The sequence below is a fragment of the Eucalyptus grandis genome, chromosome 9, assembly GCF_016545825.1.
Source record: "Eucalyptus grandis isolate ANBG69807.140 chromosome 9, ASM1654582v1, whole genome shotgun sequence".
Taxonomy (NCBI): Eukaryota; Viridiplantae; Streptophyta; class Magnoliopsida; order Myrtales; family Myrtaceae; genus Eucalyptus; species Eucalyptus grandis.
In genome coordinates, this window is record NC_052620.1 from 14562309 (window position 1) to 14568631 (window position 6323).

Below are 6323 nucleotides of genomic sequence, written 5' to 3' on the forward strand. Positions count from 1 at the left end.
TTTTATTTTTAAAATTATTATTTTTTAAATATTTTAACTAAATTTAATTTAATTTTTTTAATTTTTTAACTAAATCTAATTTTATTTTTTATAAAATTATTATTTTTTATATTTTAATTAAATTTTATTTTAAAATTATTATTATTTAAATATTTAACTAAATCCAATTTTAAATTTATTATTATTTTAATATTTTAACTATTAAAATTATTATTTTTAATATTTTAACTATATCGAATTTTAAATTTAATTTATTTAATTTTTATATTAGTTTTTTTTACCATGTCAACCCAAAAGCGACGTCGTTTTGCATTACTTGCGTCACCATGCAAAACGGCGTCGTTTGGGCTTTACTCGTCGGAAAAATGCCACTTCAGCCTTTGGCGGACTTTGAGAAGTGGCACTTAAGTGATCCGTTTTTCTTCGAATGTGACACTTAACCGTACCTTTCGTAATTTTTGGCACTTAAGTGTCGCTTTACGCCAATTTTGGCACAAGCGTTTTTATCCCGAAATATTTTGTATTTTTTGTCTCCCCAACAAAGCCAATTGATCCGTGATTTCAAACCCCAGAACATTTCTTCTCTGCGCCATAAAATTTCCGGTTTGTCTTGACAACTCCGTTCATATATGATATTACATGATGAATTGAAATTCAAGAGTCATTTGTGTCGGCGTCCCTTTATTTCTTATGAGGTTTTGGCGGGTTGAAAGACTTCAACCCAGCAACGACCAACTGCTATATACATAAGTGCAATTGCTGAGATCTTGACTTTTTTCAAAGGGTACTTCGCGTTCTGAAACTGCAAATTCAAAGACATTCTTGCAGAAATTTCGTGAACAGATTGTGTTCGATCCAATTCATGCTTCTAACATCGCTACTTAGGTTCTTGGGTAATCCTCAGCATCCCCGAACACGTGCACAGGACAAATAAAGGAGGGTTCTTGCCATCTGCCCTGTTTGATCTGTAGTCTTTCTTGATCGGCCGCTGCTTGGCGTTAGATGAACCAACTCTCATGGAACCTCCACAGCTTCCGCCACCTCCTGAAGCACTGCATAGCTGAGAGGGACTTCTTGACCGGCAAATCCCTCCACGCCCTGTACATCAAGTCCCTCGTCCCTCCCTCCACTTACCTCTCCAACCACTTCATCCTCCTCTACTCCAAATGCCGCCGCCTCCTGGCCGCTCGCCGCGCCTTCGACCTGACCCCGAACCCGAACGTGTTCTCCTTCAATGCCATCGTCGCCGCCTACGCCAAGGAGTCCCAGATGATGGTCGCCCGCCAGCTGTTCAATCGAATTCCCGCTCCGGACCTCGTTTCCTACAACACCATGCTTTCCGCTTTTGCCAACTGAGGCGAGATGGGACCGGCGTTCTCCTTGTTTGCGGGGATGCAGGAGATGGGGCTCGACGTGGATGGCTTCACATTGTCTGCTGTGGTCACGGCTTGCGGCGATGATGTTTCTTTGATGAGGCAGTTGCATTCTTTTGCGGTTTCCAGTGGTCTTGATTCTTATGTTTCTCCAAGCAATGCGCTCCTAACGTATTACAGTAAGAATGGTTATTTGAATGAGGCGAAGAGGATGTTTGATGAGATGGGAGAGGCTAGAGATGAGGTTTCTTGGAATTCGATGATAGTTGCTTATGGACAGCATCGGGAAGGGCTGCGAGCACTGGAGCTGTTCCAAGAGATGATTAGGAAGGGCATGTATGTAGATATGTATACTTTGGCAAGTGTTCTCACTGCATTTACCTGCGTAAGTGATTTGGTAGGCGGGCTTCAGTTTCATGCTAAGCTCGTAAAAACAAGGTTCCACCAGAATTCACATGTTGGGAGTGGCTTGATTGACTTGTATTCTAAGTGCAAGGGTGCCATGTTGGATTGCGAGAAAGTATTTCAAGAGATCAAGGAGCCAGATTTGGTTTTGTGGAACACTATGATTTAAGGGTATTCACAAAACGAGGAACTCTCAGAGGAGGCTCTAGAATGTTTCCGCAGTCTGCGAAGATTTGGGTACAGACCGGATGATTGTAGCTTTGTTTGTGCAATCAGTGCCTGCTCCAATCTCTCATCTCCTTCTCAGGGGAAACAAATGCATGGTTTGGTAATCAAATCAGAGATTCCCTCAAATTGGATCTCTGTTGATAATGCTTTAATTGCAACGTATTCAAAATGCGGGAATCTGGGGGATGCCAGGAGGTTATTTAATAGGATGCCAGAGCATAATACTGTCTCACTTAACTCAATGATTGCAGGTTATGCTCAGCATGGATTAGGAGAGGAATCTCTTGCTCTCTTTCAAGAGATGCTGGACAATGATATCCCTCCTACCAGTATAACTTTCATCTCTGTACTTTCTGCATGTGCACATACTGGGAAAGTTCATGAGGGCCAAACATATTTCAACATGATGAAGGAGAAGTTTGGGCTTGAGCCAGAGGCAGAACATTACTCGTGCATGATTGATCTACTAGGTCGGGCAGGAAAATAAGTGAAGCTGAGAAGCTCATCGAGACAATGCCATTCAGTCCTGGCTCCGTTGGCTGGGCCTCATTGCTTGGGGCATGTAGGAAGCATGGAAACATGGAGATAGCTGTTAAAGCAGCCTGTCAGTTTTTGCGGCATGAACCTGCAAATGCTGCTCCATATGTTGTCCTCTCAAATATGTTCAGCAGTGCTGGCAGATTGGAAGATATGGTAGCAATAAGAAGGCTAATGCGAGACAGAGGTGTTAAAAAAGAATCCAGGTTGCAGCTGGATTGAGCTAAATCGAAGAACCCATGTATTTGTTGCAGAAGATAGTTCACACCCAATGATTAAGGAGATTCGTGATTACTTGGATGAGATGCTATTGAAGATTAGGAAGGTTGGTTATGTACCGGATGTTAATCAGGTTTCGTTAAAGGAGGATGGAATGGAGGAAAAAGAGATGGAAATGAGATTAAGACATCACAGTGAGAAGCTAGCAGTTGCATTTGGGTTGATTTCGACCAAGGATGGGGAGCCAATACTTGGGTGAAAAATCTTAGAATATGTGGGGATTGCCATAATGCAATCAAACATATCTCTAAGATTACAAAAAGGGAAATCACTGTTAGGGACATCTGCAGGTTTCATTGCTTCGAGGAAGGGCAATGCTCTTGTGAGGATTACTGGTGAATAAAGCATTTGACTGGGTCCTTTTGAGCTTTATTAATATGTAAATCAGAATCATAGATATTTTTCTTGAATTCAAGAGCAAATGTCATGCCCCATTTGGTTATAGTCTGCTTTCGAACTTGCTGATAAAGCATTGAGTTCTAACTTTTATGTTACATATGGATCATGATTAGTTTATGTGAAAAATTTTGAGCATTTAAATCAATTTACACTTGACCCGATTGTAATTTTTGACTGAGTTGATTCAATTTTTTTTTTTCTTTCCCAGATATCCCTCTTGTCGAATATTAGGAAGGTTCACATTACCTATCAGCCTGAAAAGTTGTTTCCTCCCGCTTCCTTTTAATTGGTCTGTTTGAGTTGAATTTATCTAGCGTTCTGTGATACAATTGCTGCTCAAGAAGTCCAATCTTTAGGTTGGGTTCCAAATGAGTATATGTGCAGTTGTGTGGTTGCAAAATCTAAGTAAATCTATTGAAACAGGTTTCACAATTTCCATTTCCCCACGGGAGATACTAGTGGATGGTTTGTCAGATTGTAAGATACCGATCTTTTAATGATTTTTTTTTTTTGCGTAATTTAATAGAAAATCCCTGGATTTTACCTAGGAATTTATTTGATTCTTACCGTTGACTCATCAATCTTTAAATGAGATTATATTTTACCATTCAGCTTTGCTGATTGGTCATGATACTGTTAATGAAGCTTCAATCATGCTAGTGCAAATGTGTGGGACCAATGCCAATTGTGCTAGAAGTTTAAGTTGTTAGATAAGGCGTGGTTTAGTATTTATTTGAATACTTTTGCACTCCCCCTTATGCATAGATTGGGCTTCGGCCTAAAATTGAAGCATGAAAACAAAGAGGGGACCTTATACAACTTGAACTCAGGACCTCCTTCTTCAATACCATGTGAAATTGTGTGAAACCATAGTCAATTGTTTTAAAAGCTCAAATTTTTAGATGAAGGCATGGTTTAATACTTAAATACTTCAACAATTCTTATTGCTAGGTCACGACCAAGGACTTTTTCCCAAATATGACAGCAACATGGTGTTGCAACTTGGGACGAAATTGCTTGCAAAGGAAAACTTAGCCATCCGATCTTGGATCATTGGACTTATACTTAACAGTCTTCTTTTTACTAGAATGATCTAAATTTATCCAAAAGATGGCTATGAGCTACAGTATCTTGACAGTTATAAGGCAGCAATCTGCCAAATGTTGTGGAGATCATTCTTTAATGGCCTCATTTCGTGAAGGGAAAAAATGGAGGAATGGTGTGGCAGCATCAAGATCTATGGAATCATGGGGAAATTGAACTACTTTATGATCTTTGGCATGCTTTATGCTTTTCAGGGTATTGATGGAGAAGAGGATGTTGTGTTATGGTTTCACTATAGCCTGCAACGATGGGTTTATCACTGTCAGATCAGCATGTCAAACTTCTGGAACACAACAGAAGTTGGGAACTCCCTTCTCCTTGGAAGATTTCCTGGAATTCTAAAGCACCGGTGAGAGCTAGCTTTCTCTCCTGAGAGTGTGTGAAGAGAATTCTAACTACAAAAAGATTTGAAGAGAAAAAGAATGGTGTTAGCCAATAGATGTTTTCTTTGTAAGCAGGTCAAAGAATCTGTTTCTCCGTATTCTTTTTCATTGTGCAGGGTCTGACGATCTTGGAGTGCATTTTTCTTGGTCAGTTGGGCTGTGGTGTTCTGTTAGAAAGGAATTTGCTTGTTGAGGGTTGAATTGTCCTTAACATTGGAGAAGCCCTTCCGTTTGTAAAACCAGCATCCAGTTTGTTTGGATGGATGGCTTACCACATTACTTTTTCTGCATTATGGCGGTGCCCTTTAGCTGGTCAGATTCTTCAGTTGCTTAGATTTGTTATAGTTTGTTTATGAATGGGAGGCATAACTTTTTCTTTTCTATCAAAAGATTTTCATTATCGACAATCATTTACATCAACACTTGAGTGTTGTGAAACTTTCAGGAATTTTAGATGAAAAAGACTCAAGTGAATGAGCTGCAAGATTTAGATTAAGCAAAAAGTATAGGTCAATTCAGACAGCAATAATCTTCACATCCTTTCTCCTGTTTGAATGGATTGATTAGAGTCTGGTGAAAGATGAAATACTAAAATTTTCTGCAGGGAAGTATAGAATTTAGTGTTTATCTCCATCTTAGTTGGCAGTAAGTGGATTTTTCACTGTTTAGTTGTTGAACAGTATGAGTTTTGACAATGTTTAAGTTTAGCTGGTTCCTACATAGGGACATCACAATTACTATTTGTAATTTTTCTTACATTATGATTTATTCCTTATAATTTTAATGTCAATGATTATGTATGTGTCTAGAAAATTGTGTAACATAGTTTTTGAGGCTTTTGCAATACATCATATAATCGCTTCATGAGATTAATCAAGCTGTTATTGATGACAGATTTAATTTTGCTCTCTGCTAGTGTTTTAAAACTCGGTCTAGAATGACTAGTTCTATTGAGAACTCTTTCTATGTCTGATCTTGTTTACTTGTAGGAGCAGAAGAGGTACTAAGCCAGTCATTAAGTGGCCAAATCATTTTGACTTGGATGGGCCAGTTCTTAAGTTGTTCTGTACTTTCAAAATTTGGATACAGATATAAAGAGACTTTACAAACTAATTGTCTTATTTAACATCGTTACTCGTAGTAATGATAAAGTAGTAAATCATAAATAAGTTCAATGTGTAACCAACTATAAGTTAGATAAGTGCATATCACTTTCTATTTGTTTGAAAGAAATCATATTGTAGACTTCACTTTCTACCTTTACAAATTTCTTCAATCTTTATTGTCTTCAGTAATGCTACCGTTTGGAACTTAACTTCTGACCTCATTTAAATTGGAAGCAGACATCAAGCGAGTTCTTTTGATCTGTTTCTTTTTAAAAGATTGCTTGTAGCCGTAAAATATAATCACGCATAATCGATCTAGTGTATCTTTAGATATAGCAGAAATTTTCTTGATGTCACGGGAACTCTTGTGATGGAGTATATTGTATTAAAAACTCACGGGAACTCTTGTGATGGAGTATATTGTATTAAAAACTCACCTTGTAAATATGCTGGTTGTGAACCTGAGAATCATGCACTTGACGATGCTTAGATCTGATATCTCTAAACTT

General features: G+C 38.4%; 1 long non-coding RNA gene and 1 pseudogene across 1 annotated transcript; both read left to right on the forward strand.

Annotated features, from left to right (window-relative positions):
* Positions 1-730: 730 nt before the first annotated feature.
* On the forward strand, positions 731-3366 carry LOC120288171 (annotated as a pseudogene).
* Positions 3367-3622: 256 nt separating this feature from the next.
* LOC120288091 lies at positions 3623-5184 on the forward strand. The gene is made up of 3 exons (XR_005546349.1): positions 3623-3698; positions 4520-4674; positions 4825-5184. It is a non-coding gene; the product is annotated as an uncharacterized LOC120288091 (long non-coding RNA).
* The last annotated feature ends 1139 nt before the right edge of the window (positions 5185-6323 follow it).